This window comes from Camelus ferus, chromosome 11 (assembly GCF_009834535.1).
Source record: "Camelus ferus isolate YT-003-E chromosome 11, BCGSAC_Cfer_1.0, whole genome shotgun sequence".
Taxonomy (NCBI): Eukaryota; Metazoa; Chordata; class Mammalia; order Artiodactyla; family Camelidae; genus Camelus; species Camelus ferus.
The window spans coordinates 42,289,168-42,315,027 of record NC_045706.1 but is presented as its reverse complement, the minus strand read 5'-3'; the positions used below and the strand labels follow the sequence as shown (position 1 = coordinate 42,315,027).

General features: G+C 42.2%; 1 protein-coding gene across 3 annotated transcripts in view; it reads left to right on the top strand.

Moving 5' to 3' along the window:
• The first annotated feature begins 9,255 nt into the window (after window positions 1-9,255).
• The window catches only part of SLC16A9 (solute carrier family 16 member 9), a 46,545-nt gene continuing 29,940 nt past the window's right edge, over window positions 9,256-25,860 (top strand). Inside the window, exon 1 of one of the 3 annotated variants that reach the window (XM_014557303.2) lies at window positions 9,256-10,348. The gene's annotated coding sequence lies outside the window, so the exon portion shown is untranslated. Of the gene's footprint in view, window positions 10,349-10,643; window positions 10,780-22,104; window positions 22,866-25,860 lie in introns of those variants that run through there. The other 2 variants (XM_006182356.3, XM_032491457.1) reach the window with 2 other exon arrangements.

Genomic DNA, 25,860 nt, shown 5'->3' with positions numbered 1-25,860 from the left:
TGTTCATTTTTTTTAAGATTCCACATATAAGTGATATCATGATATTTGTCTTTCTCAGATTTACTTCACTTAGTATGATAATCTTTAGGTCTATCCATGTTACTGCAAATGGCATTATTTCACTTTTTATGGCTGAGTAGTATTTCATCACACACACACACACACGTATATATGTATATATGTGTATATATACCATAACTTCAGGTTGCTTACAGGAATGCTTCTGACCACTCTCCCTCCCAGTGCATCTTCCAGCGTGGTTTCTAAGAGTGATGGTTTTGAAACACAAATGCAACTGTGTCATCCCACTGTTTAGAATCCTTCAACGGTTCCTTATTGCTTCCTGGAGAAGCCTTCACAGAAAGGCAAGAACTCACATGATCTAACCCACTGTAGAGGACACTTACTGTGTTTTGGCTAGTCGGTATCCCCATTTGCATTTGGAGAGTCCCCTCAAAGTACCTTGTGTTCCCCTGAGATATCATTTACATTGCCCGAGGCCAGTCACACTCTTTCTTCTGGGACTTTGAATCTTGAACAAAATCCTGCAAGGATGCAGAAAACAGTCAGAGCCCATTTATTTCCTGATGAGGCCATGCAATCCCTGTCAACTAGACCTCCAAGTGGACCTGAGACTGCCCTGGTCCTCCATGTATGCTGTCCTGCCAAGAGGTGGGAACTGTTGCTTGCAATCAGAAGCCCTCTTCCTGTTACCTCCCACATTCCCCAGAAACTCTGACCTTTAACCATTTGTAATTATCCATTGTAGTTCCCTAGCCTGGGAGTCTTTCATGCCATTGAGACTTTGCAAACTTTCTTCCCGTCCTAGAATGCCCCCTCTCAACCCAAGCAGCGTTTCTATCTCTGTATACCCTTAACATAGCATGAGTACTTTGACTGAGGTACTTAGGACATCCCTTTGATTATTTATCTGTCAATCTTCCCTCTTAGATTGCAGGACCCTTTGTTCTCATTTAATGCCTGGCACAACATAAATGATTAAGAATTATTTGATGAATGAATAAATAAGAATTGACAATATAGCTTGTAGTATCTCCATGCATGGAGATTTATATTGTAGACAGCAAGTGAGGCACATTTCCAGAATTCAAGAAAATGGGTTGCAAGTTGTAGGTCATAGAATGAATGTAAAATAGATGAGACTCACCAGAATGTAAATTACTGATGAGATTAAGGTAAATTCATCAAAGTAGGGATAATGATGGTCACAGAGTCATGTGACAAATACTGAGCATTTATTTTACAAGCTAAGTTGTTGGTTTCTTCTTTTAAAACTAGGTAAGTAATTTTTGAAGATGTACTTTTTAATACTGCTTGGTTAAATAGTGTAGTGATTAAGAGCACAGAATCGCATCGAACAGCCTGAATTTAAATTGCATACCTCTGTTTTTCTTTTCATCTGTAAAGTGGAAGACAGAGTATCTACCTCACAGGGAGATACACATATATGTAAAGTGCTTAGCACAGTGCCTAGTGGTTCCAGTCACTCTCCCTTTGCCCCTCTCCCCAGTCCAGTCCAATGTCTGCCTTCTTTGCCCTGCTCTGTGCCCAAGAGGCTGACCCCTTGTGGGCAGCATTTCCTGGGCTCCCTCGGAGCCTGGCTTCTGCCTGGCTTTGGCCAAGGGAGTAGGTGGATGCCACCAAGAGATCTGAGAGTAGAGAGAGAGATGGGGGCATTCTCTCCTCCCTCATTTTGGCTCTTGGTCTCTGGCAATAAAATGATATCTCTTCCCGATTCCAGCCCTCTTTGGTTGGTCCCTCCTTTGCAGGTTCTGCTGTCTCAGGCGCTGGTAACACTAGGTCTTCGCTTTGTTAGTTAAAGCCCAGGAACAGTAACCGCACCCGACTGTCTCGTCTGGGCACCTCTTGTTTATTCTTTTAATGCTGTCCACATCACTATAAATGTGCTTTCCCTTAAGATTCCTTCACTTGGCTCTCTGGGATAAGTTCAGTTTCCTGCCTGGAACTTGACAATACATTGTATATATTAATTGCTAAAAATGTGAGCTGTGATTATATTATATTATTAATATGGAAAATTATTAATAGGAAATATCTAAATTAAGTAGATAATTATTACTATTGAATATCATTATTATATTAAAAGACACATGGCTACTAAGTAGACAGCAGGATTCACATACATCTTTAAAATAAAGCACAGGGTCTCAAAACACATTTCACTTCTACAGCTGGTTGTTTTGCCTGTGGCTTGGAATAACTCCTGAAAGTAGTTATTCCAAGATGAGAAAGTTTAAGAAGCTCTACAGTGTGGTGAATGGTAGGGTCAGGGATGAGTGTACCTTCCTATGTGACCACAACCGTGAGAGCGGGGATGGATGGGTGGGGGAATTCATTCATCCTCTTACAGTGAGACCACCTGCATCAATTCCAGTCTATGTTCAAACCCTTACAGAACATGTTTGACTTTACATGTATCCCCTCAGGGTATAGTTTTTCTTTATAATTTCTAGTTTCATGGGTTAGGTACCATCTTCTAAATTGCACCAAACAAACCAAAGTTGCAGCATATTGAATAGATTTAAGGTAACCATATTTTCCAAATAAAAAAATGTTTACTTGCTGAAACCATGGAAGCAAAGTATTTGGACTGCCCACAAATTTTGGACTGAATGGACCCTGAACATAGAGTAGGTCATGCTTCTTCTCCTATGTCATGTAATGAAGACGAGAAGAAACCTAAAATTTATCATTTTGAAGTGAAATATTGTTTGGAGCTGTCCGAAACTTTGTTATGTAATACACGTAAGTCCGACACTTAGGCAGAGACATATTAAAAAAATTGGCACTGTCTCATAAAAAGATTCAGTTCAATGGTCTTACGATTATTTGAAAATAACAGTCATCAATTGCACCTGTAATTTCACAAGAAGTTGGATCCGTGGGTACATTTGAACTGGACAGTCTACCTTTGGGTATAAACGCTTCTCTGGTAATTTATTATCCAGTGTCATATGATCGATCACAAAGGCTGAATTTGTAAGACACACAATTCCATTAAAATGTGGATAATGGTCTTAACAGACACAAGAGGGCAGTTCCTCCTTCTCGTCAGTACTTTTATGGAGGGTCTACTGTGTGCCAAGCACTATGCTAGAACCTGGGTTAGAGCTGAGAACAAGTACAGGGAGAGGCCACACGGCCCAGCCTACAAGTGTGGCTGGAGCCTGGGGTCACATTGCCTGTGTTTCCGCCTGTCTCTGCTGCCTTGGCGCCCTCACTTTGGGTAGCTCATTTAACCTCAGGGGCCTTATTTTCCCATCTATGAAATGGGTAAAAATTAGTATTTGCCCTATGGGATTAAATGAGACGATTCTTATAATGACATTGAATAGAACAGAGCTTGGCAGAGTAAGGCAACTGAAGTTCAATGATGTGTTGTAGCAAAAATATATATATTATTGACAGTTGGATGGAATGCATTCATTCTATCACTTGTTGGATCATTCATTCCTTTATTCCTTCCTTCCTTCATTCACTGAGCAAAAGCTTGTTAAGCAAAATTCTACTCTTGCTGCCACTATGCTCGAGGAAACAGTGAGGAACAGGACAGGTCTGGTACCTGCTCTCAGGAGTGTATAGTTTGGCTATGCACACAGACCATGAGTACATTACAGATGCTGTCAGTCCAACACCTGTCCCACACACACACACACACACACACAATGGACAGGTATATTCTATGTGATTTTACATTTCTGATTTCCACTTTCATGGGAATACAGCAGAGTGGTGGGTTAGAGCATGGTTCTCTGTAATGTGGATGACTGGATTTGAACCCCAACCTACCCTTCATTAACTGTATGGTTGGGGGCAAATTATTTAACTTCTCTCTAGTTCATTTTCATCACTGGCAAAACGTGAATGATAATAAAGCACCACTTTTTAGGTTTAGGGTGAGCCTAAGATGAGTTAGTACAAGTGAGAGTGATTTGTCTAAGGTAGATGGGAAGAGCACAGGCTTAGCAATCAGCCAGACCGGGGCCTGAATCTCACTCCATCACTTACTGATGGAGACACTGAGCAAGTAACTTAACTGCTCTGAATTCCAGTTTCCTTGTCTGTAAATGAAGATAATGATATCTAACCACTTGAGACTGCTTTGAGTAGTAAATGAGATAGCATCATTCTTGGCAATTACCAGGCCCTCAAAGAGTAGCATTTATCCCTCTTCCCCCCTTCCCCTAAGATTAAAAACCATGTGAACCAGATAGCATGATGAAAAAAAAAAAAAAAGACGAGAAAAGACGAAACAATATTCTGGGGAGTTGCAAGTAAAAAATGATATAGGTTGTCTTTAAGGTCTTTTTTTTATTTTTATTTTTTATTGAGGTGTAGTCAATTTACCGTGTTAGTTTCAGGTATACAGCAAAGCAATTCAGTTATACATATACATACATACATGTACATTTTTTCAGTTTTCTTTTCCATTACAGATCATTACAAGACAATGAATATAGTTCCCTGTGCTATACAGTAGGTCCTTGCTTCTTACCCATTTCACATACAGTAATGTGTATCCGTCAACCTCAAACTCCCAATCTATCCCCTGCCCTTTGCCCTCTGGTAACCACAGTTTGTTTTCTATGTCTGTGAGTCTATTTCTGGTTTGTAAATATTCTTGTGCTTCATGTTGTCCCAGAGCCCTCTTAAACTGTCCTCATTTCTTTTCATTCTTTTTTCATTTTTCTGTTCTGTGGTAGTGATTTCTACTACCTTCAAGCTCTTCAAGCTCACTGATCTGTTCTTCTGCCTCATTTAGTCTATTTCTGGTTCCTTCTAGTGTGTTATTCATTTAAGTAATTGTATTCTTCAACTCTGTTCGGTTGTTCTTTATGTTTTCTAACTTTCTGATAAAAACTTTGCTCTGTGCATCTATTCTCTTTCCAAGTTCTCTGATCATCTTCACAATCATTACTCTGACCTCTTTCTCAGGTCGATTGCCTATCTTCTCATCACGTATTTCTTCTTCCAGGATTTTATCTTGTGCCTTTGCCTGGAACATATTCCTCTGCCACCTCATTTTGGCTAAATTTCTATTTGTATTTTTATGTAGGTTAGTTACATTTCTTGATCTTGGAGAAGTGGCCCTCTGTATGAGACATCCTATGCATCCCAGCAGTGCACTCCCCTCTGGTCACCCAAGGGCCAGGGTCCAGCCAGTCCCAGGGTAGAGTCTGGCCTGTGTCTGCAGACTCCTATGGGCTGTGGGATTGTTGTTTTAATTCTGGTGTCTGCCCCCTGGTGGGTGAGGCTCGACTAGAGGCTTGTGCAGGTTTCCTGCTAGGAGGGGTGGGTGCCTGCGCACTCACTGCTGGGTGGAGCTGGGTCCTGGCCCTCTGGTGGGCAGAGCTGTGTCTAGGAGCCTGTCTAGAGGCGGCTGTAGCCTTAGGAGGTCTGCTGGTGGGTGGGGCTGCGTTCCCACCCAGAATGTTGTTTGGCTTGAGGTGTGACAGCACTTAAGCCTACAGGCTGTTGGGTGGTGCTAGGTCTTGGTCCTAAGGACTGAAGGATATCAGCCTCCAGGAAAGCTCATGTAGATGAACATTTCCCAAATGTCCACCAACAGCTTTTATGTCCCCAGGGTGAGCCACGGCCACCCCATCACCTCCCCAGGAGATCTTCTAAAACCAGCAGGCAGGTCTGGCCCAGATTCCTATGAAATCACTGCCTCTGCCTTTGGTCCCTGGGCATGTGAGAGTCTGTGCACTTCCCAAGAGAGTGAAGTCTCTGTTTTCCCCAGTCCGTGGAGCTACTGCAATAAAGCCCCACGGGCCTTCAAAACCAAATGCTCTGGGGGCTCCCCCTCCCAGTGCCGGAGCCCCAGGCTGCGGAGCCTGACGTGGGGCTCAGAACTCTCAGTCCTGTGGGAGGGCCTCTGTGATATAATTTTTCTCCAGCTTGTGGGTCACCCACCCTAGGGGTATGGACCCAGATTATATCATGAGCACACCCCTCCTACCATCCCGCTGTGGTTCCCTCTTTATGTTCCCAGTTGAAGGAGATCTTTGGGGTAAATTCCAATGTTTTTTTAATCGATGGTTGTTTAGCAGTCAGTTGCGGTTTTATTGCGATCATGAGAGGAGGCGAGCTCATGGTCCTACTACTCCGCCATCTTGACTGGAAATCTCCTAACTGACTTAAGGTCATTTTTGACATTTGGAAATTTATCCTTTTCAACAAAACCTCTACAAGCATGAGGGGAAAGGACTTATCAAGCTTCTTCTATTTTCTGATCTTTTATCTGTTAGAGGGTGAGTGAATGAAATGGAATTAATAGATCTTAAGATCTCTGAGCTAACTGCTATCAAACCCCTAAATTCTATTTTCTTTAGTTTATTTTTATTTCAAAGTGCAGTGTCTATGTAGCTGTGCTGTCATTCATAAACAGGGGAAGGGAGTGGGGTATAGCTCAGTGGTAGAGCGCGTGCTTAGCATGCACAAGGTCCTGGGTTCAATCCCCAGTACCTCCGTTAAAAAAATAATAAAATAATAATAATAATAAATTTAAAAAGAAGGAATATAACATAAATAGGGGAAGAATAAAATGTACAAAAGAGAAGATACCTGCCCTGATGTAATCACCCAGGAGGGCAGTCTGGTCACTCAGGCAGGCACTGGACCAGTACCTCAGAAGCTGTGCAAATGCCCTAACCTGCCTCACCAACTGATGCCTTCCTCCATCCTTCGTGTTTCCAGCTTCCTCGCTGGGAAGAGGACTGCATTTCTCTTGGTTGTTGTCTAAAAGTTAGAGGCAGCTGATAGCCTGAGAAGGAGGGGACAGTAGACTATTTCACAAGTCACACACTTCTTAACAAATGCTCTGTAATAATAACACAAGGCAAAAGACCAATGCCTTCTTTCAGGGTCTTGCCACAAAACCAGACTCTATACCCCGTAAACGGATTGAGACTCAGAGGCAGAGTTTGGGGAAGATTAGAAAAGAAAAGCTTTATTGCTTTGCCAGGCAAAGGGAGTCACTGCAAGCTCATGCCTTAGAAACTGTGTATCCATCTTGGAGTTGGGGTCTTGAAATTTTACTAGAAAACCTGTATGGAACAGAAAAGGTGGTAACAATCAGGGTGCTTTACAGGGTGCTGCTACATCCCCCTTAACCTCCATGAATCTTTCTGGCCTCATGAGGGAACTGCAGAGGGTCAGTCCACTCTTCTGAGATTATCCATCCATTACCTTCCTCCTGGAGCACAGCCTCTGGGTTAAAACTACTGTAAAGTATGTAAGGGAGCAGTTTGGGGGTTATTTAGCACAAAAGCAGTGAGGGAGAGAAAGTAAACTGCAGGATTTCTTAGAAAAAATCAGCAAACAGTTTTAGCATCAGGGAAGTTATTTCGTTTCCTACTCATTCAAGGGCACCATCTCTGTATCAATTTTTCTCTAAATGTTTTCCCTTAGGTCTCTTTCTTCCCAAGGGAGGCTCATTTAAATCCAGTTTATTTCATGACCCACCTTTCCCTCTCACTCCACCTTGTTGAAAGTACACCAACTTCTGAGGCTGTGAGAGACCCGAGGGCAGGGACTGCACGGAACTGCAAAGCCTACAATATTGAACTTCTCTGATCCTCTCCTTATAAGCAGATCTGGCATCTTCACATCACTGGGAATGAAAATTCTGGGTGGTAGGAAGGTCGTTTAAGCCTTCAGGGATTGAGGGATTTAGCAAGTGAGAACCTCTCTCAACTCCAGTTTCATCCTTTGTAAATGGAGATAACAATACTTAACCACTTGAGATTGCTTTGAAAAGTCAACCAGACAGCATCATCTCTGCCAAACCTGCTTCCCTGCTCAGTCCTGGGGTGAGGGTTGAGCAGGAACAGTTCCTGGCTCCTCTGGGTTAAATTTCATCCTTTGGTAAAGTGTCAAGGCTGGACTTGATTCCTGAGTTCTCGTGCAAGTCTAAGTGCTCTGCTAGGTGTGACGGAACAGTGAACCTACACAAGGAGGTGGGGGCAATTTTCACATGCCAGCCTGGCGATAATTCCCTAAGCTAAGTGGCCAGTTCCCCCAGAGCCAGCTTTCAGTCTCCCTAAATTCTCCAGGCTGCATTCTGCCCACTTTATTCATTACATTATGAGCCTGGACTTCCAGTCATTTGAGTTTTTGACCCCTGGGATTCAGTCCTACACTAAAGTTGGAACTATGCTGTGTATAAAAATGAGTTAATTTTCAGTTCTTAGTTGACAGGCGTAAACTGGCCTGAGCAGACATGGGAATGCTGGTCATAAGTTCTTGTTAAAAGAAATCTGGGAAAACTTGGTAGAGAACAGGGAGGGACATGGCAACTTCAGAAACCAATTGGTGAACGCAGAAATATTTTTCAAGCAGGGTTTCCTTGTCTCCCAAATATAATTTCATATACATTGACTGGTTCAACCTACAATCAAGATGACATTTGCTCTGGTGGTTAGGGATTATTTGAATAAAGAAAAACTTTCTAAAACTATCTTTTATTGAAACATATAGAGAAATGTACATAAATTATCAGTGTACAGGTCAATACATTATTTCAAAGTAAACTACACTTGAGTGACCGCAAACCAGGTCAAAAGTTCAAAAAATAGAAGAGGGTAAAAAGCCCCTATTTTATCTCCTCTCCTCAAAAATACACTTTTGATGGATGGTGTTGACAGCATCACTGCTTCATTTTCCCTTCCAGAAACTATTCCTGGGACCACCTCCCTCTGATTGTTACTGTTACTTAATTTTCCCCCTTAATTTTTCTCCCTCTTAGGAGAAAACAAAAGAATATCAACGAGCACTGGCCATTCTCTTCCCCATAACCCGAATGAAAGTCAGTAAATTGCATGGAAAGCAATGACATGAGGCAAAAAAAGATGAACTGCTGTTTTCCTTTCTGTAAGAAAACCTGCCAGTGTGGCCAGGGTATGCAGGTTTTTTTGACTTCTCATCTCACACAGACTTCTGGATGCAGGCAAGATTAGACACCCAGGCTCAGTAAGCTTATGCAGCTTCATGTGGACTTCAGAAACCAACCCTTTGTAAGATGTAGGGTCTTTGAGGTTCAGTATATAAAGGGAATTCTCCTCCCTGTGATGGATGGTCCCAGCCCTCTTTGAGAAGACAGTATAAGGTATGGTGCCCCTTTCCCAGACTACTTATGTACACAGGAACACAAAAAGTGTCCATCACTTTGGGGGCGTTGCCACACCCAGTAAGCCCCAGGTACCTACCCATGGACTGTCGCCAGTCTGCTGCAGTGACTGTGAGCATCTCAGAGCCCACGCCCATTTCCTTTCAGCCAAAGACAGAAGGAGTGTACTGTGAGTGCAGCCCACCTGCCACACAGACCGAACGTCCGTAGATACAGCCTCTCTCCCTCAGCACACTATGTGCACTGCGGAGAAGCTCTCCTTTTCCATAGAGCTGTCACAAAGCACAGCACTTGGCATTCTCACTCCTCACTGCCCTGAAGTACCGACTCCACAAAGTCCTGGTGCCCTGTGCTCTGGGACTACTGCCAGCTGGGTATACAGCTTCGGCCAGGAGGGCGCCCAGCGGCCCTGGAGCCTGGGAGACCAGCGAGCACTCGGCGCTCGTCTCTAGACCCGGGCTCCCCTCAAACGCGCATGGTCCTGGGAGGGCGAGGGCGGGCGCGGGCGCGCGGTGGGCGGCAGGGGCGCAGGGGCGTCCGGGGACGCGCGCGTGTGCGCACCCACAGGGCGCCTGGCCGGCGGGGTCCAGCTCTCCCGCGGCCTTGGTGGCTCCGGGCCGGGCCCGGGCCGCGGCCCCCGCAGTGCCCTCCCTCTGCCTGGCCGCCCTGGCCCGGCCCGGAGCCGCGAGAGCAGGAGCAGCGCCCCTACTGCCCGCTTTTCCACCTCCATCTCCTCGGCCGCCGCCTCCTTCCCCCAGCTACCCGCGCAGTCACAACCGGTTTAGACTGGCCAGAGTGCCCCGCAAAGAAGAGTGAGAGTGGGGAAAACACGGGGACTAACTTCCCGAGGAGGAGGAGGAGGAGGAGGAGGAGGAGGAGAACGAGAAGGTGGAGCCCAGAGGAGGGCCGGCTCCCTCCCTCCATGTGGCCACCGCCGCCGCTGCCTCGGGGCTCGGCGGGGGCAGAGGGCGGCGGCTGCCGGGGCAGCGCATAGCGGGACCGATTGCCCAATACTCCGGCAGGGGCCGGGGCCGGGGCTGGGCCCCCAAATAAATAGCCGCCCGGCAGGCCCGGAGCTGCAGGGGAGAGCGGCGGCCACGGTCCTCCCCGCACCACCCACCCGGGGCACTGCGCCCTGTGCTGCGTCCCGGAGAGCCCGTCGAGGCGGGTATCCAGGTAAAGGAGCTCGAGGGAAGGGACCCAGTAGTCGGCGGCCAACCGTCCGCCTCGCCTACCGGAGGCGAGAAGTAACTCCTTCGAGTCCGAGCAGTAGGAGAAGGCAGCGGCCACGCTGTCATCGGCGGCCAAGCAGCTCGGAACCAGTTTCTTGTTGGGATTGGCGCCGGGGACTGAAAGAGTGTCATCGGTGCGCTCAGCGCCCACCCCGTGATCTACCCCGCTTTGGTGGGGTGCTTCTCCACTGTGGACCAGTTTTCCCAGGGCTCTCAGGGCGGCATTTTGCATGGAGTTGGGAGAGAAAGAAAGGGGGTCCAGGAGGGAGGACGGCACCCTCGAAGTGGACTCAGGGTAGATCTGCCCTGGGAATCCTGAGACATCTTCTGGGACTGCTGGTGGCAGAGCACGTGGGGTGGAGGGAAGCGACCCAGGTGAGCTCCGGTTTCCCAGAGGGCACCGAGGCCTCCGAGGGCCCTGGTTGGGAGCTAGTGCACCCCGGTGTCACCGGGAGGGTCGGGATGGGGAGCCCTGAGGGCTCCTGGGCTGGGAGGAAAGCAGCGCGCGTGGCGGGCGGGTTCTGCACCGCGGCGCCAGGTTCAGCACCACCGGGTCAGCTCAGGGCGAGCGCAGGAGTCTGAACGGGAACGTGGGAGGACTTGGTGCTTGAGGCTCGTCTGTAGTGCCCTAAGTAACCTATTCTAGCTTCGGCAGCTCCCGGAGGCTTTGGAAAGAGCTGATAGTCGTTTAAAAACTTGGTCATCAAAAGCAGATCAATGCTTCTCAGGATGCCTTGTCTAATCCGGGCCGGGCAATCCATCCCAGAGGTTTAGATAGGATTTACACTCAATATACGTTACTTACATAGTAAGTTATTTAATGTAATTTTTGGGATCAATTTCCTGGGGCACAGTTAGTTTGGGTGTATTTTTTAAATCTTGAATTACCTGGGTACTAGTTCAGATTGCAGGTGGATTTTTGCAACACTCCCCACCCCCACCCCCAAGACTTCCAGTCGTTCCACCAAATGCTGTTAGTTTGTTTATGTCTTAATGGGTTCTTAGATTTGAGTTAACCTTAGCTGTGAGAAGTTGATCTGGCTGGTTCAGAGCACTGAGGAAGCTACAGAAGATTCCAAAGTGAAAAGATCAATTATTTATTATATGATTACACCTTCTGTTAACATGTGAATACATATAACAGGGTAGGTACCCATATTATTGCCAGAAATAAGTTGTTTTTTTTTTTTAAGGCCCCGGTAAGTGGGAATTACATAATAAAATAGTTTAACCTGACATTTTCCAACAACTCGTACTTTTAGCAGCACTGACTGCTTAAGAACATTCTTCTGTTTCTTCTCTTTTTTGTGTAGGCAAGAGAGGTAACAAGGACCCTTGGTGTCTGTGGGATGAATAGAGGGAAGGACAAAAGAGTTGCAGAGGTAGATCAGAAACACTAGGAAATCTTTTCTGACTTCTGATTGTAACTCTGCAAAGATAATGGTGACGGTGTGCATTGGTTGATGTCTGAATCTGTATCAGGGCAGATCACGGTGCTTTGGGGGTGGATCTGGTCATGAAACTAGAGCTAGAGGGTGACAGACAGATGTGGTCAGACTTTAAATCTTTATTTTCTCACTCCAGTCTTTTGAACCCCTACTTTTTGTTGTCTTTTTCTAAAGTGGGCTATCTCTGGAACTTAATTCATACAATGCAATTGAGTATAGAAAGCCTGTGGGAAAATACAAAAGAAAGAATGTCTTGCTTGTTTGTATAGCTATAGCTTTTACAAGACAGTGTCACATAGAGACTTTAATTTTAATTAAAAATTGCAAGAATGTGTATATTTAGCTAGTTGGCCTTTACTTTGGGAGGTTCTTTGCAGACATCAAAGTATTCCCTGAAGATAATGAGACTGAACTATAACTTTGCAGGAAAGAACACATGACCCCTGCTTTCAAAGAGTTTAGTCTAGTGGGAAAGATAGACATGTTACAAATATCTGCAATATGAGATAATAAAAATGGAGTCATATGGCAGGGACATCAATAGTGTGCTGTTGATGGCAGAGAAAAAGAGGTCCATTCAAGGTTAGGAACGGAGAAGTCATGTAGGTGAGTGTAGCATCTGAGCTGGGACTTGAAGAAGGAAGAGGATTTCCGGGATGGAAAGGAGGCTTGTTGGAACAAGAGAGCAACACTGGTGCATTCAAAGGAAGCAGAGCAGTTTGGAGTGGCTGGAGCCTGGAATTCAACATAGATAAGGCTGGGAGGTAGGATGGGGCTAGATTATGGAGGACATGACAAGATATGCTAGGAAATTAAAATGTGATTGAACATTATTATTGTATTTATACCAACAATGTTAACATCCTTAACGGTAGTTTATACATTGGAGTTCAATTTTGTGAGCTTCCCCCTTAAGAAGTAAGTGATAAAATCTCAGTGATATTTTCTTCCTATAAATGTTTCTGTAACAGAGAAATGTGTTTCAAATAGCCTTTAATGCTTTATTGAAATCCAGCAGTTATTTCCCCCACTGAATCTGCAATCTTACAGTATAACATCTCTTAATTTTATTAAAACTTTAGATAGGAAAACACTTCCACTTTCCTGGGCCATTAAAATCACTTTCTGTTCTCTGTTTCAATTACCAATAATACACCGCTAATAATAATTGTTATTAGTATTATTAATCTTTATTAAACTTATGTCAGATGAGCCACATACCTTATTTTATTTGGGGAGGCATAATTTTTGTCTTGGTCTGAGAATTTAATAAGGTCACTCAGCTAAGTAAATGATGGGACCAAGATTTGAATCCAAGAAGATAGCATAACAGGAGCATAATATATGATAACTGTTATGAATAAGTTAGAAATTCTACCTGCTACCTGTAGGAGAAGTGTTTCTCTGTTTTTTCTTTACATCCTTATTTCCATCATTCTGATTTTATTTTATTTTTGTTTGTTTAGTTTTATATATATATTCTTTTTCAGATTCTTTTCCATTATAAGTTATTACAAGATGTTGACTATAGTTCCCTGTGCTATACAGTAGGTCCCTATTGTTTATCTATTTTATCAATAATACTGTGTATCTATTAATCCCAAACTTCCAATTTATTGCTCCTCGACCCTTTCCCCCTTGGTAACCATACATTTATTTTCTATGTCTGTGAGTCTATTTCTGTTTTGTGAATTTGTATCATTCTTTTAGAGTTCACATATGAGCGATATCGTATGATATTTGTCTTTTGCTGTCTGACTTACTTCACTTAATATGATAATGTCTAGGTCCATCCATGTTGCTACAAATGGCATTATTTCATTCTTTTTTATGGCTAAGTAATATTCCATTGTATAAATACACCACAGCTTCTTTATCCAGTCCTCTGTCAATGGATGTTTTGATTGTGTCTGTGTCTTGGCTATTGTAAATAGAACTGCTATGGACATGGGGTGTATGTATCTTTTCAAATCAGAGTTTTCTTTCTTTCTGAATATATGTCAAGGAGTAGGATTGCTGGATCATATAGTAACTATTTTTAGTTTTTTAAGGAACCTCCATACTGTTCTCTGTAATGGATGCACCAATTTATATTCCCACCAACAGTGTAGAAAGGTTCCCTTTTTTCCTCATCCTCTCTAGCATTTGTTATTTGTAGATTTTTTAATGATAGTCACTCTGACCTGTGTGAAGTGGTACCTCATTATAGTTTTGATTTGTATTTTTCTAATAATCAGCAATGTTGAGCACCTTTTCATGTGCCTTTTGGCTATGTGGATGGCTTCTTTGGAGAAATGGCTATTTAGGTCTTCTGCCCATTTTTTGATTGGGTTTTTTTTTTTTTTTGGTTGTTATTGAGCTGCATGAGCTGTTTATATATTTTGGAGATTAAATTTACCACATACAAAAATAAACTCAAAAGGGATTATAGACCTAAATGTAAGACCAGATACCATAAAACTCCTAGCAGAAAACATAGGCAGAATACTCTTTGACATAAATCACAGCAGTATTTTTTAGATCTGTCTTCTAGAGTAATAGAAATAAAAGCAAAACTAAACAAATGAGACCTAATTAAACTTAAAAGCTTTTGCACAGCAAAGGAAACCGTAAACAAAACGAAAGGACAACCTATGGAATGGGAGAAAATATTTGCAAACAATGCAACCAACAAGGGATTATTATTTTTTTTTAATTGAGATACAATTGCCATATTAACATTACTTTTAGGTGTGTAATGATTTGAGATATGTGTGTATTGCAAAATGATCATCACAGCAAGTCTGATGAACATGCATCGTCACACAGTTACCATTTTTTTGTGTATGTGATAAGAACTTTTAAGATCTACTCTCTTGGCAACTTCCCAATATATAATACAATATGTTAACTGTAATCACCATGCTGTATATTGTACATAATTTTGGCTCATTTTATTTTACAAATTCAACGCTGGGACACACTTAAATGTTTTAACACATCTTTAAACTATTATATGATCTTGTACTTTTATGACCCACTCAAAAGCAACTCCTAAGCTCCTTGAGAAAAGATGGGATATAAGATGAGAAAAACATTAGTGAATGTAGTAACAGCATTAAATACAAAGACCAGAATCGCCGGGTTCTCTGGAAGAGTGTCAACTTCATGTATTCTTTTCACTATTCCTAATAACCACCCCCCAAACACATCAGGTCTTTTTGTATTTCAGCATCTTGTATATATTATCATGGGTCCTGATTTTCTATACTGAAAGTGATATAGCAAACATACTAGTTTGTACATGACATACTGAAGTGTATATTCAGACAACAGATTAGGACTCTATATATAGTTATGTGCAAATTATACAAAACATAAACCAAGCAAAAAAACCAAAACAAAACACATGCGTGTAGGTAGCATCATCAGAGATTTCTTTACCAGAACTTCACCAACACTACTTGGACCAAGCCTTGTGGGATGTGGGTTGTGTGGATTAGAGACAAGCTGAAACGAGCCTGACAGCACAGGGAGCGTGAGAAGAGTGGGGGGAAAAAGGGAGATACCCACCTGTGTCTAAGTGTCTGGCCCTCATTTTGCCTGTATTGAGGTCTGTTAAGTCACGAGATCTTTTTATCTTTTCTCAGACTCTGAATGATTTATAGATTCCACTGTTTTCTCTTCTGAGCCTGTGAGCAGGATGGGAAATAGGTGACTGTTTCGCTGGATTGGTTAGGAAGGGCTCTGGGATACTGGTCTCTCCCTGAGTGTGACATCTGTAACCCTCAGTTTCCTTGTACGGATGGGGAACTTGCAGTGTTAAGGTCGGTGGCGGCAAGTTGACAAAGTTCAGCAGAGGAGACGGGCATCATACATGAGCAAGGCAGGCCGGGGTGAGAGGGCCGGGAGAGCACAGGTGAAACTCTAAATGCAAGTCAGCCTTGGTCCTGCGTCAGGGAGGCGATAGGGAGTGGGAGGAACTGGAGAGAACATGCCCGTTCAGCGAGGGCCAGCTTGCTCAGTTCTAGCTAGTTCTTATGTAAGAACAAGGGCCCAGTGTTGCCAGATCTTCTGAGGCCTCAAGAGAATCTGGAAACTCAGATTTGTATGTGAAACCATTGGCAACTCATTCAAAATGGCTAAAAATGAAACAAAATAAAAATTGGGCAGGCCAAACCAAACACCTCTAGAGATCTAGAGATCAGATTTGATGTGACGCTGCCAGTTTGCCGGATGATTTGCAAGCTTCCTTCTGGCTTCAGACTGCCATGATCCTAGATCAATCCTTCTGATCTCTAACCCATTTTTTCACCTTTGCTGAAACATATCCCAGTACTCACCATATCTAAATTACAATAGCTTTGGAGGAGCTCTTTGGCAAATGCTGGACCTATGATAGATCTACCAGATCTTTAAGGTCAGAGAAAAGTCCTTTTTCAGTGGCTATGCTGTTGACATAATTCAAAAGCCCTGCAGTTAATTACTTGTGTTAATTATCCTTTTCACGGACAATTAGTGGGGTTTAATTCTAGGACCCAGAAGCTGTATCTGTAAACATTTTCCTTCATCTCTTCCTTCTCCCCGCAGTAGCGAGGTAATAACCAGCTACAAAAAATGATCCAGGTTTCCACTTGGACAAGGTGTATTTCTAGGCTTGTCTTATGGTGCTTAGACAAAGAAATCTTCATCGTCTTTACCCTGGCAAGGTTTCACCTTGTAGTCTGTCTCTCTTCTCAAAACAGAGCTATCTGGGGCTGTCCTTCAGTTGCAACGAGGTGAATAAGTTAAGGTTTGGTTTGTCTTTTATAAATTAATACGGAATTTAGGTGGGTTTTTTTTTTTAAGCATATTTATATGGATCCAAAAAATAAAAATGAGAACAAAAGTAATGAATTTGCATGTGATTCCAATCCTAAATTATTTTTAGTTACTCTGGTTTCTAGGAGAACTATGCAGTTAAATTCTTTAATGTAATGCTTTTAAAGCTGAATTTCTTGGATCTGATTAGCTAAGATGTGCTCTTTGCTTTATGCCAATGGCCTGTTTTACAAATGGGCCTGACTCTAGCTGAAAAGTTCAGAGCAGACTTTGACAAAGGGAAGGAAGCATCTGAGTAAATAAAATGGGAATGGCATGTTCAGAGAAACCACATACCTTATTGTGACTGAGCTGACTGAGAGAGGACCAATAGAAGGCTCTGAGTGACAAGTCTGAGCCACAGTTTGCCCTTGTCCTGGTTCCAGTGATGAGTCAGCCCTCCCTTGCACTTCAGAGAGTGGTTTAATCGGCTCTAAATGTTTTTAACATTTGAAACCAAATCTGAAAGAATCAGGTACTTATCTGATCATTAAAGGCATCTGATGTTATATTGGTTAAAATATTTGGATTTAAAAAAATCAACTTCTTTATTTTTACCCATGTATTTAGCTAGGCTTTCAGATTCAGTGATGGAAGCTGGCTCTCAGCTCCAGGGAGGCAGGGGCCACATCACCTTCGCTCCACAATACCTTCCAAATGCATTCAACTTGTTTTCTTATAAATATGCAGTACCTTCCAAATGCTATCCACATAACAAACAGAAAAGTAGAAATTCTAACCATTCTTTAGGACCGCATAACACCATTATCAAAATATCCCAGCTTCTACCCCACTACTTTCCCCAGAGTGAGAGGTTATTTTGCTAATTTGAACAAATTAATAAGTGACCTCATTGTCATGTTGACAACTTTATTATAATTGTCACCATTACTGTTAACATTATCCTCATCTTCAGGATCTTCTCAGAGTTTCATCTGCCACCCCCTGCCTGCCCAGTTAAGGACTGCAGAGGGTGGCTGGGGTGTGTGGCTTGGACCCAGAGAGATGGGGCGACCGTCTTAGTAGAGGCTGCCTGGAGAATCTTGGAGCTGCCTCTCCCAGGTCTTTTCTGCTGTGTAGCTGGAGGGTGGCATTATAGGGGGTTGAGTGATGCTCTAGGGGCAGTGCACCCAGGTGGCCATTTAGGACAACAGGAAAGAGACAGGAAAAGACAATGGTGTGTGTTCGCTCTCTCTGGAGCTGCAAGGGTGAAACTGCTCATTCTCTAGCCAGAAACCAGCCAAAAGATAGATTTTGGGGACTTGCCATATCCAAGTGTGGAGTAAATAGCATTGCCTCCACCAGTGGGGACAGAGCCAGCTGTCACAAGAGAGGAGGGAGCAGGCAACCATCCATTCCTTTTTTCTCCCTCGGCACTCCAGGGTGCTTAGAAAAATAAAGTCATGCTCTCCTGAGAAGGTCCAATTATTCTGCTCTCCTGTTTTGTAAACTTTTGATTCTTTGGAGAGAGATGCTTACTTTTCTGTAACCTTCTAATACGCTTAGGCATTTTAGCATGTTGGAGGTTGTTTTCTGGGATTGTTTGATGCACTTTCTTACACCACTTTCTCCTGTTTTTGTTAGAATTAGCTTTTGCAAATCTGCAGATAAAGTGATGTGATCATCTTTTAAATTTTGTGTCAGAGGCAATGATCCCCTTCTGCATTTTCCCCCCAAACTTTTTGTAGAAAATCAAGAAATTAACTTTTGCTATAGTCCTCATTCCTATAAGAACTTTTGCTTTGCTTTCTACTTGAAATCTTGATCTGGTGATCAGTAGAGATTTTCTAGGTTAAGTGGGCTTTGTCCTTGATGGTATAGATGACAGGGTAGAGCTAAAAGGACAGCCAAAGGCTGGCTGCTGCATTGGGGTGGGTGGGGTCCGGGCAGAGAGTTGCCACTTGCTCATTCAGCCCCTACCCCCAGCTGCTTCGTATCTTATTCGCTCCCTCAGTGTGTCCTTCCTCCACTGGGAAGGAAGATGGGACAGTTGGTCAGAAGGTGTTCTATCCTATCAGGCAGTGATTCTCAGCCACAGCTGCACATTAGAATGGCAGGGTCAGGCTCCACTCCCAGAGAAGGCTGGTAGTGGGACTTGGCCTCAGGGTTGTTTAAAAACTTCCTGATGACTCTAGTATAGTCAGGGTTGATAATCACTGTGGTTGGGCAACAGTTTTCAGAGTGTATCTGTGGATGACCTGGGTCAGAAACACAGGGTGACTTAAAAAATGTAAATTCTGGGATTCCTAACGTATTAAAAATGCATAGGCCTTGAACCTGAAACTTGAAAGGAAACCAGATCCTAAGATCCTTAAGATCAGAAAGTCTTAGAAGCCCTTGATTTATAAATGATTCAGTAACTAGTTGCTGTAGAATGTTGGTGTGAGTAACTAGTAACTACTTCTTAGAAAATGGCTATCAATTTACTGGAAATCTCGTCATAAAATAAGAATAGCTAATATTTACTAAAGTGTTTTACTATGTGCTAGGCACTGAGCTTTGCACTTTAAATTCGCTATTATCCCGTTTACAGATGAGGAAACTCAGGCTCAGAGACATTAAGTAATTGGCTCAAAAACACTGGATTGGAACCCAGATATACATGTAATAACAAAACTTATGATCTTAACCACTACTCAGTTCCTACCACTGTGGAACCAGATACTAGAAAAAATTTCTCCAATGATCACTGATGTTTATTTCAGAAACCCTGAATTTATGTTTAATTTTCATTGCTTAGATTCTTCTTTTATGATGTGTAGTCATCCCTGCATTTGAACAGAAGCTCTGTTAACTCTTGTTTGAGGAGTGACAATAATAACAAAACATAATCTCTTGATTTTATTGCCCTTGTTTAAACCTGTTTCTGGGTTAAAACTCTGGGTGTGTCTGGGGAGGTGTGTGGATATGGGTGGGGAGGAGCTGGCCCGGGGAGGGGCCTTACATTTATAAAAGGCCTTATGCAGATAAGGTTGATTTTTATCTCCAAATCAGGTCATTGTAACTGTCTGTGTGGTTATAGCATTAATTATTTTAAAAATAAAATCAGCTTTATTGAGGTATAATACACATACAATAAAATCCTGAAGGAAGGTCAAGAAACCTAGTATGATTTAGAGTCTTGACACTCCTCACGGATGCTTCAGTTAAGACAAAGTCAACCTGGAGTCAACCATTTTTTCCCCAGGGTGTAGTCACATACTCCTAGGCTGTCAATTAAAATAAAGTGACAATTCAACACCAGGTAATTTGGAAGTGATTGAGATTCAAATAGAAATTTGTTATTTTTATCTCCTATAATTCAAGTAAAAATGTGTCTAGGAATCTTCAGTGAGAGATTTAAAGACAACATTTAAAAAGGAGTTGTTAGAAAACAATTGTTGTGGGGGGAACAAAGGCAAGAGGCAAAAGTTAACTGAAGATAAGATCAAACAGTTGTGAATCACTCTGTATTTGGCAAAAAATAGTGTACGTATTTACATACATTTCAGGGATGGAAAGCTTCTACGTCAACATCAAGTGTTCATAAATGTCAAATGTGCAATTCTGACATCCTATATCCGGGAGAATAGAAATTTTCAGCCAGTGTAGAGTTGAGGAAATAACAGAGAATTGGCATCGTTTGAACAGAACTGAATGCAGTCTAAGACGCTGGAGCTTAGAAGTTTACTATGAGTGAAAGGTAGACTTTCATCAGCAATCCTTTTCATTTTCCAAAGGAAATGTCTTAGAGTTTACTTAACTCTCTGTTCCCTTTAACAAAACAAATTCTAGCTTTAGGAGATACACTATCCTTTATACCAATGATAATCTCATTTTGTTGAATAATATTATTATGATTGATTTTATTTCATGCTCTCCTTTCTTCTCCAAGGGAGGTTTATAATATGTGGAATATGTTTAATTTGAAAAAAAATTTGACACTGTTAGGCATTTTATTTAGTTTAGTTTGTAAATTTTTAATACAATTTTAGAGGTTATTTTCCATTTTCAGTTATTACAAAATATTGGCTATATTCCCCTTGTTGCACCGTACATCCTTAAGCCTGTGTTATACCCAGTGCTTTGTACCTCTCACTCCCCTATCCCTGTAACTCCCCTCCCTGTCCTCTCCCCACTGGTCACCACTAGTTTGTTCTCTGTATCTGTGAGTCTGCTTCTTTTTTGTTTATTCACTAGTTCGTTGGGGTTTTTTAGTAGGATGTTAAAGTCCCCTACTATTACTGTGTTACTGCTCAGTTTCTCCTTTTATGTCTGTCAATATTTGCCTTATGTGTTGAGGAGCTCCTATGTTGGCTGCATATATATTTACAATTGTTGTATCTTCTTCTTGGATTGATCCCTTGATCATTATCTAGTGTCCTTCTTCGTCTCTTAGAACAGTCTGTATTTTAAAGTCTATTTTGTCTGATGTGAATATTGCTACTCTGACTTTCTTTTGATTTCCATATTCCCGGCATACCTTTTCCATCCCCTTACTTTCAGTCTGTATGCATCTCTAGATCTGAAGTGAGTCTTGTAGGCGGCAGTATACACAGGCCTTGTTTTTGTATCCATTCAGCTACTCTGTGTCTCTTAATGGAGCATTTAGCCTATTTACATTGAAGGTAATTATCAATTTGTGTGTTCTTATTGCCATCTTGTTAACTGTTTTGGATTTGTTTTTGTAGGTCTTTCCCCCTCCTTTCTTCTTTTGTTTTCTTATGATTTGATGATTATCTTTAGTGTTATGTTTGGATTCCTTTTTCTTTTCTGTGTATTTATCTATTACAGATTTTTGGTTTGCGGTTACCATGAGGTTTTTGTATAGCAGCCTATACATGTGCATGATTGTTTTAAGTTGCTGATCTCTTAATTTCAAGTGCATTTTTAAAACCCTGCATTTGTTCTCTCCTCCCCTCATGATTACTGTTTTTGATATCATATTTTACATCTAATTGTTTTGTGTATCCCTTAACTGCTTATTGTGGATATAGATGATTTTCCTACTCTTGTTTTTTAACCTTCCTACTAGCTTTGTATGTGGATGATTTCCTAAAAAGCTCACTGGAGCTTTTTTCATAATTTTTTTTTTGTTTCTACTTGTAGCTGTTTCTTTTTCACCGGGAGAAGTTCCTTTAACTTTTGTTGTAAAGCTGGCTTGGTGGTACTGAACTCTTTTAGCTTTTGTTTGTCTGTTTTTTGTTTTTGGTGTGGGAGGTAATTAGGTTTATTTGTCTATTTTTTAACAGAGCTTTTGCTTGTCTGTAAAGCTTTTGATTTCTCATCAAATCTGAATTGGAAACTTGCTGGGTAGAGTATTCTTGGTTGTAGCTTTTTCCCCTTTTATTGTGTTAAATACATTGTGCCACTCCCTTCTGGCCTGCAGATTTTCTGCTGAAAAATCAGGTGATAGCCTTATGGGAGTTCCCTTGTATGTTATTTGTTGCTTTTCCCTTGCTGCTTTTAATATTCTCTCTTTATGTTTAATTTTTGCCGTTTTAATTACACTGTGTCCTGGTGTGCTCCTCTTTGGGTTAATCCTATGTGGACTCTCTGCACTTCCTGGACTTAGGTCCTAGAGCTTGTTTCAGATCATTTTAGGGGGTGGGGGTAGTTTCTGACACAGTAGGGTATAGGGTCCAGGGTATCCTGAAGCTTATGTTGGCCTCCTAGTGGACAAGGCCAGGGCACAGCTGGTCCCAGGGTAGGTCTGGCCAGTTGTGGACAGGCTAGATCCACAGGCTGCAGGATGGGTGAGGCTGGTCTAGAAGTTAGTGCAGACTTCCTAGAGGGAAGGGCTGGTGCCTGCCTACTGGTGGGTGGAGCTGGATTTTGGCCCTCTAGTGGGCAGGGCCGTGTCTAGAGGTGGCTGTGGGCTCAGGAAGTCTTTAGGCAGTCTCTCTGCTGATGGGTGAGGCTGTGTTCCCACCCAGTTAGTTGTTTGGCCTGAGGCATCCTAGCACTGGTGCTTACAGGCTATTGGGTGGGGCCAGGTCTTGGCTCTAATGAGCTAGAAGGAGGATCCCAGGATAGTGCCTGCCAGCACCAGTACTGGCTTTCAATATCCAAGGCAGCCTCAAATAGTGTTCATGGTGAGGAATGTTCCCAAATATGTCTGCCACCAGTGTCTGTGTTCCCAGCATGAGCAACAGCCACCTCACACCTCTCCAGGAGACTCTCCAAGACCAGCAGGTAGGTCAGGTCCAGGCTCCTATCAAGTTACTGCTTTTGCTCTAGGTCCTGGTGCAGTGAGATTTTTTGTGTGCCCTTTAAGGATGAAGTCTCTATTTCCCCCAGTTCTGGGGGTCTGCAGACATCAAACCCTGCTGGTCTTCAAAGCCAAATGCTCTGGGGGCTTGTCTCCCTGGTGCAAGACCACTGGGCTAAGGAAGCCAATGTGGGGCTCATAACTCTTATTCCTGTGGGAGAACCTCTGCATTATAATTATTCTCCAGCTTGTGGGCTGCTCACCCGAGGGGTATGGGATTTGATTATATCATTAGTCCACCCCTCCTACCCATCTTGTTGAGGTTCCTTCCTTGTCTTCAGTTGTAGAAAGTCTTTTCTGGTAGATTCTAGTTTTTTTCATCGATGGTTGTTCTGCAGATAGTTTTGATTTTGCTGTGCTCATGAGAGGTGAGCTCAGGGTCTTTCTGCTCTGCCATCTTGGCCCCTCTCCTGAACATATTTAACTTTTAAGTTAAAGATAAGAAATACACTTAAATTATAAGTTCAAGTTAATTTTGTGATATTCTGTCAGACCCTGTAGATTGGCAGAACTGCCCTTAAATTGCAGTGCTTTTCAAATGGTCTCTCAAAATGGCTTCTAATTTTGAATTTTGGAGTCTTAGTTTGTTAACACAGGTTAAAAGATTCCCAATTCTCAGAGGGTGTACTGGAATATACTACAATGTATGTGTTTCTTAGAAGCATACTTTTATACAATTATATGAGTAAGAACCCCAAACTTTGAATATACTCATGGAACACTAGTCCAAACAAGACAACATCTTCTGGGACTTATAGATCTTACTATTTTTTAGGGGGAAAAAAATTCTACCACTTGGATATTGTAAATGTTATTAATGCCAGGATTTATCCCATAAAGTGTGAAAATAATCCTACCTTGGGGCAATAGACAGGCTTTTTGAGGCACTTTCTTCTGCAATTTCAGTGGAGAGTGCCATCTTTCTAATCTTGTTTTCCTCTGTGAGCCCTGTAAGATCTGCCCTCTTCACTTCACACCGAATCTATTAGGCCTGTCCCTAATTCCACACCCATGTTTATGTTGATCCTCTTGCCTAAGCCACCCATTGATGAATCTCTGCATTGTTCTTTAGAACCAACCTTCTTTGCAAGGACTTTACTCCTGCTCCTGCCCTGACTGCTTTCACTTCCCTCTGACTCCTAGATGTTTAATATCCACCCATGTCTTTGACACTCAACCATGTGCTCTTTTGTGCCCATATCTTACCTTCCTTAGTGGGTTATAAGCGCCTAGATGGCAAGGGTGATGTCTTACAGTTCTTCTGATTTCCCTTGGTATCTACTGCAATGTAATTTAAATTGAAAATTATCAAAAAACCTTTAGAATAAAGATCCCGCTTTTAGAATGCTGAATTTCTGTAAATATTAGGATAAGTGGGTTTAGCAGAAATTTCAGTTAATTTAGACTTTTTATTTAAAAGAATGCCAGGGGAGATATTTTTATCATATTGCATCATGAAGTATAAAGAAGGAGGATTAATAAGAAGAAATTTTCAGAAACAAAAAGGTATCGCGTATCTATATTTCCTATGTTTTGTTGTCAAAGATTAAACTCCTAAGCTTAACCTTTGGCCCAAATAGGATCAAATGGGGTATGAATAGTTAAAATAATCAACGTGAAATTACAGCATACTCACAATATGTTTATTCTGTCGCACTTAAAAGACATGAATACCAGCTAACTTAACAAAATAATTTACTAGGTTAGCTCATACAATGAGGTGGAAGGGGGAGAAGTTAGGCTTGGGTATCCCTAGGGAGCCAAGATAGTAGGAACTGACAGAGGGTTTCTTTAATGAAGTAACCACTGAGGTCAGTCAACTCCAAATAGCTATCTTTTATTAGAGCATTTCATTCACAATTTAGGATCCTGGGAGAGGGGTCCTACTGGCCTTGCTTGGATCAGGTTCTGCTCCATGGGTCAAGAGCAAGGAACCTTGATTAACTGTCCCACCAACCATCTACCCATAAGGAAGACCAAGTACCTCAAAGAAAGTTGGGTGCCATTACAAAAGGAGGAGGAAATGAAGGCTACTCTATTTGTGAAATCCCCTTACAGAAGAACATAGACTGTGAGAGAAACAGCAGGTGAGACATCTGAGGAATAGCAGAAACTGTAGGAGAAAGGTATCGCCCTGACAGAAAACAAGAAATCACTAAATGGTATTTTTCACCATGTTCTATTGAGACTACGTGTCTCTCAAACTGTGAGACAATGAAAGGTCAGAAGCTGTTAGCCAACTCTTTGTAAAAACTCGTCTTTCTAGTCTGAGTTGATACATATGGGAGCTTTGTATTTCAAAGGTTTGCTTTCCCAAATATTGACTGTGAGAAGAATTTCTCTGGCTCCTGTCCTATGTGTTGAAATGTCACCCAAGGCAGGGCAAGGCTAGGCGAAGGCATTTGGTGTATAAAGGCATTTCTGTCTACTTCAGTCTGAAAACTGGCAAAGGAGATACTCCTCACTCTTTCACTCTCCTCTCCCTGCCCTCCAGGAAATACTGGCTTTATTTATGATTCTGGTGCTTTGCCTGTACCAATGTATACTTTTCCGGGAGTGCTATAATTTGAACATGTAAATGAAGGACAATCTCTTATGCATTTGTTTTTACACAACCTTTTATTCTCATTAGCTGTTTAGCTATTGCTATTACATATTATCTAGTTTAGGGAATTAGAAGACTATCTTTTCTTTTAAAGGGGTTCTAAACAGGAAGTAGTACTAAATTGTCATTAAAGGACCGGAATTATATTATTTACTTTTTGCAATAGCTTAGATACTAGAGAGAGTAAACGGCTGATGAAGGGGCATATCTGATTACCTCAAAGGATTTCGATATTTGGAAGTTTGGAGGAGTCTGTCTGCTCACACAATCATGTGGTCTGAGAGACTGGCTTTTTTTTTTTTTTTTTTTTTGCC